The following is a 14,364-nucleotide window of genomic DNA, read 5'->3' as shown; positions in this document are numbered from 1 at the left end:
ATTATTTAAAAATAAATAGCTTTTTATTAGATTTAAACTAAGCTATTTTACTAGTTTAATGTTTAATCCTATATGTTTGTGCAAGAAAATAATGATGGAATTTTTAGAGTATATAAGGATAAAATGCATATTTTTATTTCTCAGAAATAATACTTTACAACTTCTGTGTATAAATATACAGCTTTTACTTTTTTTTGTACTCATACTTTGCAGGATATTCATTAACTTGAGAGGCACAGAAACAAAAAAGGTTGGTGATGCTCTGTTGTTTTGGAGACTTTATTTTCACTCCTTTTACAAGAGATACACCTCAGGTGTAAACACAAAGTTGAGAATTAAAAGTTGAAAAAATATATAACATGTGGACAATAATCAAAGTTTGCTTGGTTCTGCTGGTATCAGACACAACTGACTTTAATAATAAGCACTGTTAGAGATAAAATGAGGCATTTAAAAATAATGAAAGTATTCACTCACCAGGAATATATACCATTTCTAAATTTGTAGGCATAATGTTAATTACCAGAACTAAAAAGAGAGGTGCAGCTCTCAATGTGTCAATGTGTTTATTTATTTTTTTTTTTTAAATTTTTTTTTCAACATTTTTTATTTATTTTTGGGACAGAGAGAGACAGAGCATGAACGGGAGAGGGGCAGAGAGAGAGGGAGACACAGAATCGGAAACAGGCTCCAGGCTCCGAGCCATCAGCCCAGAGCCTGACGCGGGGCTCGAACTCACGGACCGCGAGATCGTGACCTGGCTGAAGTCGGACGCTTAACCGACTGCGCCACCCAGGCGCCCCTGTGTTTATTTTTTATAAAATGAAAAGATGAAATACCTGCAACCTATAGAAAAATTGGAAAAAATGATTATGAAACGTGATCTACTTAGCTAATACAGAACAACTCAATAACTTAAGAATATATACTATTTTCAGGTCACCTGGGTGGCTCAGTTGGTTAACCCTCCGACCTTGGCTCAGGTCATGATTTCACGGCTCATGAGTTCGAGTTCCACGTTGGGCTCTGTGCTGACAGCTAGGAGTCTGAAGCCTGCTTCTAATTCTGTGTGTGTCTCTCTCTCTCTGCCCCTCCCCTGCTCATACTCTGTCTCTCTCTCTTAAAATAAATAAACATTAAAAAATTAAAAATAAAGAATACATGCTATTTTCAAATCCATGTGGGATATTGCCAAAGGTAACCATGTACCATGTCATAATTCTGATATCAACAAATTTCAAAGGATTGAAATTAAGCCAAGTCAATAATAAAAATGTATCTAAACAACTCATCAGATATTTAGGAATTAATCAATGCACTTCTAAATAACTCATGGGTCAAAAAAGAAACCACAAATAAAATTAGAAAACATTTTAACTGAATAATAACTAGAAGTATGAGGGGCACCTGGGGGGCTCAGTCGGTTAAGCATCCAACTTCGGCTCCCTCTCTCTCTACCCCTCACTTGCTCACACTCTGTCTCTCTCTCTCTCAAAAATAAACATTTAAATTTTTTTCAAAAATAATAATTAGAAGTATGATAGAACAGAAATGTAAGTATCACAAATTATTGATAATTTAAATCCAAGATTGTTGGGACACATGGATGTCTCAGTTGGTTAAGCATCTGACTTTGGCTCAGGTCATGATATCATGGTTTGTGAGTTTGAGCCCTGCATTGAGCCCTGCATCAGCCCAGAGTCTGCTTCAGATCCTCTGTCCTCCTCTCTCTCTGCTGGGCTCTCTTTCCCTCTCTCTTTCAAAAATAAATAAACTTGAAAACAAAAAAAAGAATTGTGGAGGGGAAATTTACTCTTTAACAATAATCCAAGATTGTATAATAGGAGAATATATCATGATTAAGTCGTGTTTATTTCAGGTATGTATTGGTTTTAACAATTCAAAATTAATGCACAAGTTCACATCAATGAAAAAATAAAGGAGAAAAATCATGTAATCTTATTAGCATTCCCTAAAATTCAACATCTTTTCTTCATAAATATATGTAAAAAACTAATGATAGAGAAAAACTTCCTTAACTTATAAAAGCTTATCTTAATCTTGTAAAGACTATCTATAAAAACATGTACTGCATATATCACATTTCATCTAACTTTGAACGCCTTTTCCTGAAAGAATAAAAAGGGTATCTTCTATGACCACTTCTACTGAATAGTGAATTTGTAATCATAGCTTAAGCAGTAAGAAAAGAGAAATAAATGTATAATGATTGCAAAGTAAGAAATAAAACTTTCCTTTTTTGCAGACAACATGGAAAGTATGAGAGCACCTAGAGATAAGTATGGAAATTGGTGAGTTCAGCAAAATTACAAGATACAGGTTGATATATGAAAATTAATTATTTTCTACTACTGACATTAAAAAATGAAAAATTTAAAATATCAACTATAATGACAATCAAAAGAATCAAATAGTTATGAATAAGTCTATGGTAATTTGTGAAAGACCATCACACAGAAAGCTGTACAGCTTCTCTTCTTTTTCAGAATTTTATCTTGGCTTCTCTCATTCTTCAACTCCATGCTTAGAAATCAGAAGATACCTGACTAATTCACCTGACTCATTGTTTCTCCTATGCTTTAAAATAGATGTTTGTTTGCTTTGTGTTGAGAGTATTACCCTGTTTTTCTAACTATAATCTAAAAAAGAAATGGTCTACTGAAAGCTAGATTATTACAGTAAGAAACAGAAGTCAAAGTTTATCAAAAACCTTTTATATCAACAGAGTTGGTTCTTTTCTTTATATTCATTATAAAAAGTTATTTAATGCTTGATGTGAGAACATTCAGTAAAGTACTTTGTATTTGTCTTTTATTTTATTTTATTTTATTTTTTTTTTTATGGAACGCTTCACGAATTTGCGTGTCATCCTTGCGCAGGGGCCATGCTAATCTTCTCTGTATCGTTCCAATTTTAGTATATGTGCTGCCGAAGCGAGCACTGTATTTGTCTTTTAAATAAAGACAGTTAATTGTGGAGTTGATGGATTTTTACTTGATTAAAGGTTACTAAATCATCAATTAAATGTTTTCATATTCATGCAAATATTTGAATAATACAAACAGTAAGTTTTTATGCAAACCCTTTTTTCACCATGGTATTTCACATGATCACACCTGAAAATACAGAAAATAATAAATTTAAAACCCAATGCTTAGATTTTGAACTAAAATATAATTTGCTATTTTTCCATTATTTTTCACTGTTCTAAACATAAGACCTAGCTTTTATTTATATAACATAACAATCTATTCTAAATGTGTAGATTCTAGATTCTGACTGCTCAAATTCAAACCCTGGCTCTATCACTTACTTAAATTATTTAAAATCCTTATATCTTACTGGTAAAAAGGTCATTAAGACTAACATCTACATCACAGGTTTGTTATGGGGGTTATTTGGGTTGGGGGTTAACTGAAGTAGCACATATAATGATGTACTGACATTATTGCCGGATCACAAGTAAAACGTTGGTGAGCCAATATAAACCGATATTTTCTTTATAATTTAGAGCATCAAATATTTTTATTCTCATTACCAATATACTAAATTATACAGTAGTATTGTTTTTGAAACTGGAAATGTATTCAGAGATTTGAATGGCACCCCAAAGCAGTCTCCCAACTCAGATAATGCCCTGTCAACCACACATGTCTACTTCCTAAATTTAATGAACAAATTAGAAATTTTATAACATAAAGCCTAAGTCCCATACAAGGAGAGGCTTCTCTTGGAATGCTAACATAACTAATTGTCTTTCAATCGTAAAAGTTTCCTTTCTTTTGCTGTCCTTTCCTTTTGTTCCAATCATATATACTGGATATTGTTTCAGGCAATTGGCATAGAGATATAGAGTCTAATTCCTATTGTCAAGGAAGCCACAAATTAAAGGGAGGCAAGAGTTAAAACAATTTACAGTGAAGTGTTGACTATGTAATGATAAGGAGATGTAGAGAAAAATACGAAGTGATAGTCGTGATGTTTTCTGCAATGATCACTCTATGTTCACAGGTTTTTTTTATTCCAGTTTGACCTTATTAATAAAAAAAATTTTTTTAACTAGACAGGAGGAGAAACAAGCTACGCTTGAGTAGAACAACAATGAAATGCCTATTGCTTGTCCGGAAAAGGAAATGATTAAAACATAGCATCTTTTTTAAGTGGGGAGAATGAGGCTCCCTGCGAGAGAAAATCTGCATTCTAAAATAACTGAAAATAATGAACCTTTTAAATTTATGTTTAATAAAGCAGTTTTTAGGACCGCCTTCCAAAATACTATGAGTGATTTAAAAAGAGTAAAAGTAATGGCCAGTAACCATTATTTGAAACAACATTAAAGTCTGACTAGTAACTAACGTGATTTAATGGATATGCTTAGAATTCATCTTGCTCACTTGGAATAAATTTGTGTGAATACTTCCATGGTATAATTTGCAATAATCTTGTCCTGAACAATGAACATGTGAAAAAAAAAAAAAAAAAGCAACTGAAAATGTGTGGCCTGAGGAGCTCTATCACCCACTCCTTGACTTTTCCACAAGGCCTCAGCTCCTAGGTTCCCAGGAGTCCTGAACATGTCTAATATTTAGTTTTAGAGGACAAAGGAGAATTGGAAGTAAGAATAATATAAGTAAAACATACTCCGAATGAATCTTGAGCAAATCAGAAAGAACAGTTGGAAACTTAAAATACTCCATTGGATAGGCTTTAACATCCCTTTCACTCTATTTCCAGTCTGTCCTCCACTTTACTGATGTTGACAACCTTGCACAAGTCATAGCACCTCCGAATGGGATAGAGATCCAAAAGACTGCCCGGTGGGCCTGGTCTAGCCTGAGGCTAGTCTGGTTATCTGTACACTATAATGTGGGGAAAGCTGTGTATCTCCAAGGCACCCCACAGAAAGGGTACTCCCCATTTAGAGTAGTCCCAGGAAGGCCACTGTGAATCACTAAATGACATCAAGACCTTTGTCATGCGTAGGAGAGACAATACCCTACTAGGTATTGAAAAAAGAAAGTCCATTCTGTTCTGAAGTTTGGAGCATCCTCCATCTTCTGCAGAGGCACCAGGTGTCCCCACAGCCCAAAGCCTTATCTATCTATTACTGAGGACCAGATAACTTAACAGCATGCAATTTTGCACACATCCCTCCTTCTGTGCAGTTAATAAAAGGTGTCTCTTCTAAATGAGGTGGAAATATGCCACATAAGAATTCCTCTACTGGCTGGGGCACCTGGATGGCTCAGTTGGTTAAGCATCTGACTTCAGCTCAGGTCAAGATCTCACAGTTTGTGGGTTCAAGCCCCGCATTGGACTCTGTGTGGCATCGGGCTCTGTGCTGACAGAGCCTGGAGCTTGCTTTGGATTCTGTGTATCCCCCTCTCTTTGCCCCTCCCCGGCTCATGCTCTGTCTCTCTCAAAAAAGAAATAAATATTAAACATTTATTTTTTATTTAAAAGAAATTTTTAATCTTTATTTTATTTTTGAGACAGATAGAGACAGAGTGCAAGTTGGGGAGGAACACAGAGAGAGGGAAACATAATATCTGAAGCAGACTCCAGGTTCTGAGCTGTCAGCACAGAGCTGGACATGGGGTTTGAACTCACAAACTGCGAGTTCATGACCTGAGTCAAAGTCCAATGCTTAACTGGCTGAGACACCTAGGCGACCCAAAAAAGTTAAAGAAAAATTCCTGTATTGGCCAACAGACACATGAAAAGATGTTCAACATCACTTATCATCCGGGAAATACAAATCAAAATTACAATAAGATATCACCTCACACCTGTCAGAATGGCTAAAATCAACAACACAAGAAACAGCAGGTGTTGGCAAAGACGTGGAAAAAGGGGAATCCTCTTGCACTGTTGGTGGGAATGAAAACCGGTGCAGCCACTATGGAAAACAGTATGGAAAAAAAACAAATAGAATTCTCATATGACCCAGTCATTGCACTGCTGGGTATTTACCCAAGGAATACAAAAACACTAATTCAAAAAGATATATGCACCTCTATGTTTATTTCAGTATTATTTACAATAGCCAAATTATGGAAGCAACCCAAATGTCCATTGGCAGATGGATGGATAAAGAAGGCGGGCCGTATACATATTATTCTGCCGTTAAAAAAAAGAATGAAATCTTGCCATTTGCAACAACATTTATGAATCTAGAGGCTATACCTCTAGTGAAATAAGTCAGAGAAAGACAAATATCATATGATTTCACTCATGTGTGAAATTTAAGAAACAAAACAAATAAAGAAAAAAGAGACCAACAAAAAACCCAGATTATTAACTATAGAAAACAAACTGGTGGTTACCAGAAGGGAGATGGATAGGGAATGGGTGAAATAGGTGAGGGAGAGTAAGAATGCACTTGTCATGATGAGCACTGAGTAATATATAGAACTGTTGAATCACTATATTGTACATCTGAAACTAATATAACACTGTATGTTAATTATACTGGAATTTAAAAATTTAAAAATAAAAGAATTCCTGTATTTACTGATTATATCTGAATGATACAGTTGAAAACTGCTGAACATGGTTTAATATGGTACTCATTATTCAGAATTATCCATTTGTTTACATAGGCCACGTAACATGAGAAAGAATCTCCATGATACCAAGTGTAGTTATATACTTAATAGATCATAGGACACTCAGCACCTTGTTAATGCTGCCATCACGCATTTTTAAAAATATAATTCTAGACAAATATCTTATTAAAAACAACAAATGCCTGATATTATGCAACTTGAATAACAATATGTGGAAATGAAATGATAAGACAATAAACACCCTGATACTGAAGAGAAATATCAATAGAGACCATTTTCACACAATACAATGCAAAATCTGGGCAACTTATGCTTTGTTCTCTAACACCTGCTGTTTTGTATCCTATAGGGAAGCATCTTGCAGCATATAATCTTATAGCTCTTTTATCTACTATAGATGAGATCCCAGCACAAAACTTAACATTGAGAACATGATTTGGATTTGTGATAGTTTCTGAAGGATTAAGGGAACTAGAAACCAAAAGAAATTTTACTTCTTGATTACTCATTTTGTGAATGCCAGACATTGTTGACATGGTTTATATATTATTGTTTAACTGTAAGCCAGTATTAACAAGTTTAGAAAGCTAAAATATGGACCAGATAAAAGTTTACTACTAAGAAAAGTGAAAAGACTATTCCTGCCAAGGAAACCACATTTGGTTTTTTTATTGCAAACTTGAAGCAAAAGCAGATAAAGTTTCTGTTTCTAGGATAATATTATTTAATAGGAAGACCACACACCTATCACCTTATAAGCCTTATATGCATATATATAATGCCAATTTATACTTTAATAGTCTACTGTCAGAAAAATTTCAGGGTGAATTGAACAGTAGAGCATAAAATATGATTAAATATTTGAAATGTAATACCTGTGGCTAAAATGCATTTGGAAAAAATCATAAACTAGTTTTTTTAATGCTATTTTCTTTTTCTTTTTTTATTTCTTGATTTCTTTGCTCTAATTCAAAACTCTTCACTCAGATATGTGAAGCACAGAGCTGGAAGAGTAACTCAGAGACTAAAAAAAAAGAAAAGTGCACAGTATTGTAGGCTCAATATGGGAACAGACACCCAGATGCTAAGTTGTTAACATTTCTATACAGTTGACTGGAAAAGGCTAAGAGAAGAATGTTAGCACTTTAAAATGGCATAAAATTCTTTACATATTCTGCCTCCCCTCTCTTTAGTTGTATATAACACCAACTCATTATCATATTATGCGCTAGTCAAAGCAAAATAGTCCTTTTCCTCCAGACATGCTACCTTTATATTTGTTTGTCTGGAGGTATATTTATACCTCCAGACATATTTTACCTTTATATTTGTTTTGACTGCGCAGAATGTTGCTCTGCTTGTGTTGTTTCTTCCTTTGTTCATGGTTCAGTGTTGCATACTCATTTAAATTACCCCAGACTTTGTTTGGAGGCACTGGGTATTTACTAATGTAGCCAGTAACTGACAGGTCAGATCTTAGAAATTAGGGAAGCATATGGAGGTAACTCCAACTTTCAGCTTGCCACTTGCCCTTGGGTTACTTACCAAGTTTTTAGATGAGGAGGCAAAACACTGAGATGTACTTCAAAGAACCTCTGCTAACAAATGAAAAATCCAGCGTACTTGATATCTCTGAGAAACTCAGAAATACTGAGTTTGGGATGGCCAAGGTATCCAAAAGTTGATGAATTAGTTCCCTAAGAAAGGGTAACACAGAGAAATAAAACAAATACTCTACAGGGGATTTTCCCTTAAGACATTTGCCAAGGGTAAGGGACTAAGGAGCCAAGTAGAAATATCTGAAATGCAGAAGAGAGATTTGGGATAATAGTTCATTGTATTGGGAACAAAAAACTTAAGATCCAGAAATCACTAAACAGGAAAGATTTTATACAAATTCCAGAATGCACGTTTGCAACTAATGGAGAGCTACAAGGCAGGAGTGAAGGTACGGGGAGGGGGAGAGAAAGAGAGACAGAGAGAGACAGAGAGAAAGGAAGGAGAGAAGACAGATAAGGAGAAGGAGGGAAGAGAGGGAGTAAGGAAGAAAAGCAAAAAGGGACCCTGAAACCTGAAATCAGTAGCTCTGTCTTAAACTGGATTTGGGTGATCTGCTCCTCTGAGCCTGGCAAATGATGGTGTAAACTGTCTTTGGAGAGAAACATAAGAGACATATTGAAGTGTCTAACGTAATGTAACTAGCATCGCAGACTGGAGAAGAGAAAGGGAAAGTAGAAACATTTAAAAAATTAATGGTCAAGAACTTTCCAAAACTGACAAAAGGCATCAAGCTAGAGAATAAAGACATTCTATGAAACCCAAGTAAATAAATAAGAAGACCACACCTAAACACATCATAGTGAAATTGCTGAAAACCAAAGACAGAGAAAAAATGTCTTAAAAACAGTCAAGGGCAGGAAAATAATGTGTTCTCCAAAGGTATGCAATTAAACTAGCAGCTGATAAAATAACATCTTTAAAATGCTGAAAGTCAACTATTGCCAACCTAGAGTTCTAGACCTAATATAAACTTCCGTCAATGTGAAGAAAAAACTCCTTTTTCCAAATACAAAAGTTAATAAAATGATTTATTGCCAATAGATCAATATTAACAAAACTTCAAGTGTACAATCCATTATCATTACCTATGTAACACACAATATTGTACAGCATATCTTTAGAAATTACTCATCTTGCTTAACTGAAACTTTATGCTCATTTATTATCAATTCCCCATTTTCCTTACCGCCCCCCCCCCCCCCCAGCTCCTACCAACCACCCACTATTACAAGAAATACTAAAATGAGTTCTTCAGGCAAAAGGATAATGAGTCTAGGGAAAAAACATGTAAATTCAGAAAAGAATAAAAACTATCACAAAAGGTAAATATTAGGGTAAATATATATATGAACACTTACCATACAAAATAATTTATCAAAGCGTTACATATATCCACATTTTTCACACTGTGATTTTATACAAAACAAAGCTGAAAAGAGCCTACATGATTAAAAAGAGGAGCAATTACTTTTATTTTTTTTTTGTAGAATCACTGGCTCTAAAAGCAATGGGTTATGTTCCTCTCTTAGAGCTACGCTGATGAACACTTGTATGGATTACAAAATGGAGCATATGGATCTATGTATGAAGATATAATGATATTTGAAAATAATGAGGCTATACAGATTTTGGAGCCACATTATACTCTAATCCAAAAGAAAATATCTTTAAGGTTACTAATAATAACTGTAACTGATAGTTATGGAAAACCCTTCATCCAAGGAGCAGGATATACTGAAGGGTTTACAAATTCTGACAGAGATCACAATACCCATCACTATAATACATACATTATTTCAGATGATATCTCTGCAACAATCTCCCCATTAAAATGTCAAAAAATAAAATATACTTTTATTTCCAAAGGCAATAATAGAGTAATTAAATAAATATACTTTCTTTTTTTATATAATTTTTTTTACATTTATTTATTTTTGAGAGACAGAGCACAAGTCGGGGAGGGGCAGAGAGAGAGGGAGGCACAGAATCCAAAGCAGGCTCCAGGCTCTGAGCTGTCAGCATAGAGCCCAACGCAGGGATCCAACTCATGAATGGTGAGATTGTGACCTGAGCAGAAGTCAGGTGCCCCAAATACATATACTTTCTCAAGGTCATAATCAGTTGGTGGCAGAACTGGGATTATGGCCAGATCTCCAGGTATTTTACATATAACACATACTGCATCACTGAAAATTGTTGGTTGCTCTGAATATTTATTTAATATGTTAGAAGACAATAAATACTTTTAAATACAGGTAGAGTGTTTCCTACTTGAATATCATTATTGAAACTTACATACAGACCCCTCTTTTAACAGGGCCTTATTGATCATGAAAGAAGGAAATCCACTAAAAGTAAAATCTTATACAACACAAGACTTGTCTGTCAATCTCAGAGTTGCAGTTTTCTCTATAAACAGTGCTTTGTTGGCTTATGATCATACGATACGACATTTTTGGATTTTTGGTAAATAAAAGGGCAAATATAAACTGAACTCTAGATTTGACTTCTTTGACTTCCTATAAAAACACCATTACCTTTCAATCTTACTCCTTACTTCAAAATTCTAAAATCTGTCAATTCATTTAAAAAAATAAATAAATTCACAAATAGCCCAGCAAAATAAAATGACCCCTCTAATAGTTCTGGAGCTTAGAAGATGAAGGTTATGTCTGGGCACTGCTTTTCTTCTTGAGATCAAAGCAATTTTCACTTTAATTCATTACAAAGAAGTTAGTCTGAGCCACATTTCATCATCAGGTGCTATAGCTATGAATGTGATTTCTGACAATGTGTTCATTATAGGTATAATGGAATTTGAGTATAATTAAATAGTGCAGTGTTGTTAAAATTGGATTTTACTTTTCTCATTTCACAAAAATATCCTATCAATGCCTTTTTAAAAGATATATAGCAATTATTTTAAAGTTCAAAAATGGTTTCTTTATTCTCTATTTCATAACATCTTGCTCTTATATCATGGATACACTATCTTTTGAAAATTCTCTGAGAAGCTAATTTTGTTTTTCTTTTTGTTTTCTGTCCCTCCTCCTTTTACTACTCTTCCTCTTTTAGATTTCTTCTTTTCTATTTTCTCTGTGTCTTCATGATCAATTTCATTTTATTTATTTATTTTTCTAACTTTCACCATTATTATCACCATATTTCATATAGCAGGTAAACCTCAGTTTTCTTTTCACACAAAATAAATTAATAATTTCTTAAAAATATCTTTACAACACCTTTGAACATCTTTGAACATCATTCTAACTTTCCATTCAACGACAAAAGCAATTCAGTGGAGGAAAGATGGTGCTGGGAATCTGGAAATGTATAGGCAAAAAATGAATCTTGGCCTAAGTCTCACACCATATGCAAAAGTTAACTCAAAATGGATCATGGTTATAAAAATAAAATGCAAAACTATAAAATTTATAGAAAAAGAAAAACAGGAAAAAATGTTCAGTGTGTAGGTCCAGGCAAACAGTTCTCAAACTTAACACCAAAAGTTTGATCCATAAAGGGAAAATCTGATAAATTAGATGTCAAAAATTAAAAATATTTTTTCTACTAAAAAATCTGTAAAGGGAATCAATAGATAAGCTACAGAGTGGGAGAAGATATTGGCAAACTACATATTCAACAAAGGATTAGTACCTAGAACAAAGAAAGAACTCTCAAAACCCAAAAGTAAAAATACAAGCATGTGCAGAAGACTTAGAGACATTTCATCAAAAAGGATACACAGATGGCAAGTTAGCACATGAAAATATATTCAACATGGGGCATCTGGGTGGCTCAGTTGGTTGAGCATCCAGCTTTGGCTCAGGTCATGATCTCACGGTTTGTGAGTTTGAGCCCTGTGTCAGGCTCTGTGCTGACAGCTCAGAGCCTGGAGCCTGTTTCGATTCTGTGTCTCCCTCTCTCTCTGCTCCTCCCCCACTCATGCTCTGTCTCTCTCTCTTTCTCTCAAAAATAAATAAACAATAAAAAAAATTTTTTTTTAAGTTTTTTTAAAGAAGAAAATATATTCAACATTATCAGCCATTAGGGAAATTTAAATTAAAACCACAATGAACTGTCATTACATACCTAACAGAATGGCTAAAATGTAAAAATATCTGTCAATACCAAATGCTGGTGAGGGTGTGATTTCTACTGATCCAGTTTCTACTGAATCACTCAAACACTGCTGGTGGGAATATAAAATAGCACAGCAATTCTTAAAAACAATCCATCAGTTTCTTAAAATAACTAAATTTGAAACTAACATGACCTAGCAATTACATTCCTAGGCACATATCCCAGAGAAATGAAAATTTACATCTACACAAAATCCTATATATAATATGTACCTGGCTACTTTATTTGTAATAGTCAAAAAGAGGAATAATCAAGAGTCCTTTAGCAGGTGAATAGTTTAAGAAACTTGTCCGAGGAATGGGGCCAACATGGCAGAGAAGTAGGGGGAATCCATACTTGCAGCATCTCTCAAACAAAGAAGTGTAGAAGCCAAAGGACTTTGAACACCAGAGCCGGGGAGGAAAAGAGACTGAATCTACTAGGAAGAAAATGGGAAAGCTGGAAAAAAGATAGGTGGGTAACTGTGAACTGGGGGAGATAAAAAAGGCCGCGTGGGCACAGAGGGGAGGGACCCGCTTCTGCGGAAAGACAAAGGGAAGAGAAAGAGCTGCTAGGGAAGGGCAGGACCGTATCTGGACAGGAGAAAGTCTGTGGACTGAGACTTGGAGGGATCCAATTTTTAACTGTGGGGCTTTCTTCGGACTGGAGCTGGCTCCCTGTTCGTGCACCAGGGGAAGAGAGGAGCCAGGCCTGGGTGTAGTTTTAGGTCAGGGGTCCAGTCTGCAGCTGGAGAAAGAAGTGGTTCCCTCCCTGGAGGGCTGCGCAACAGTACAGAAACGGCTTGAGTCCGCACCCCCCCTCCCCGCCCTGCACAGTGGCTGGGCCGAGGGCACAGTCTGCAGGAGGAAAAGGCCGCGGTTTCCCTGGAGTGCTGTGGGAAAAGGCAAAGGCTGCCTGCATCTGCCACCCCGGGAGCTTGCAGCAAGGGTGGGCTCAGGCCACAGCAGGAGAAGGCAGTCCTCCCTGAAGTGCTGTAGCACAGACAAAGCCAGCTGGGACCACATATCAGCGCACTGAGAGGCGCTTCCCCAGTGCCAGAGCGCACAGAGCAGGACTTTGAATCCTAGTCAAGCGCAGGGTCAGGGGAGTTGGCAGAGCGAGAAGGACCACCCCATCTGCACCCGTGGCACAGTGAGGACAACTCAAACTGAGCCCACCAGGTCTGGATCCGTGGAGAAGAGACTGTGGGATCACCATTCCCCTCCCCGGCACCACCACCACCACCACCACCACCACCACCAAGGCAGGGCCTCAGGGATCATTCCTGGGCCCATAGTGGAGGTGGGTTTAGATTACGCCAAACCATGCCCCCTTGCACTGGGTAATTGCGTATCCACCAGATCGGGACAGACCCTGCAGACAGCTCCTCCTGACAAGCAATGCAGCATTGCCTGGATTAACTCTAGGTCGATTCTGGATATATAGATACATTCTCCCCTCCCGCCCCCCTCCCTTTTCTCCTCCTTATCTCTTCCCTCCCCTAGGCTGGTTACTCTGGTTATTGGTCTGTCTAAACAGACATATTTAATCCATTGTCTTGATACGTGTTCTACACCTCCTTCTTTACACTCCTTTCTCTCTCTCTGGAATAATCAAGCCATACAGTTTCTCTGTCTGGGTAACTTTATCTTTGTTTCATTTTCCCCGCCTCCTTTTTATTTTCCTTTCTCTCTCTCTGGATTAAGCCTTTTAATCTCTCTGTCTAATCAGTGTTTATTTTTTCTTCCCCCCACCACCCCTGCCTCCGCTCCTGTCATTTCTCTCTTTGAATATGCTCTTCCATCAGCACCGCCTCCACCCTCTTCTTTACTTGTAGTCAGTGTTTTGGGGTTTTTTGTTTTCAGTCTTTAGGGTTTTGTTTTTGTTTGTTTGTTTGTGTTATTTGTGTGTTTGCGTGTTTTTGTCTCCTGTTTGTCTCTGTTTTCCTTTATAGGGCTACTTTAAGGAACAAATCAAAGCACACTTGGTGGAGGGTCCAAAATATTACTATGAGTAGGGTAATAAAATAACCAAAGTCACAACAACAGAGAGCAAGTAACAATCCCCGAAAAACACCTCCTGAAGGACCAGG

The 14,364-nt window shown here is 36.3% G+C and overlaps 1 long non-coding RNA gene and 1 other non-coding gene across 2 annotated transcripts in view; both read right to left on the bottom strand.

Moving 5' to 3' along the window:
- LOC131509042 (uncharacterized) overlaps positions 1 to 14,364 on the bottom strand; it is an 88,362-nt gene that overhangs the window by 26,205 nt on the left and 47,793 nt on the right. The gene's annotated exons all lie outside the window — the stretch shown is intronic.
- LOC131511169 (U6 spliceosomal RNA) lies at positions 2,856 to 2,962 on the bottom strand. The gene has a single exon (XR_009261374.1). It is a non-coding gene; the product is annotated as a U6 spliceosomal RNA (small nuclear RNA).

Source organism: Neofelis nebulosa, chromosome 4 (genome assembly GCF_028018385.1).
Source record: "Neofelis nebulosa isolate mNeoNeb1 chromosome 4, mNeoNeb1.pri, whole genome shotgun sequence".
NCBI lineage: Eukaryota > Metazoa > Chordata > Mammalia > Carnivora > Felidae > Neofelis > Neofelis nebulosa.
This window is presented reverse-complemented; position numbering and strand designations above follow the sequence as displayed.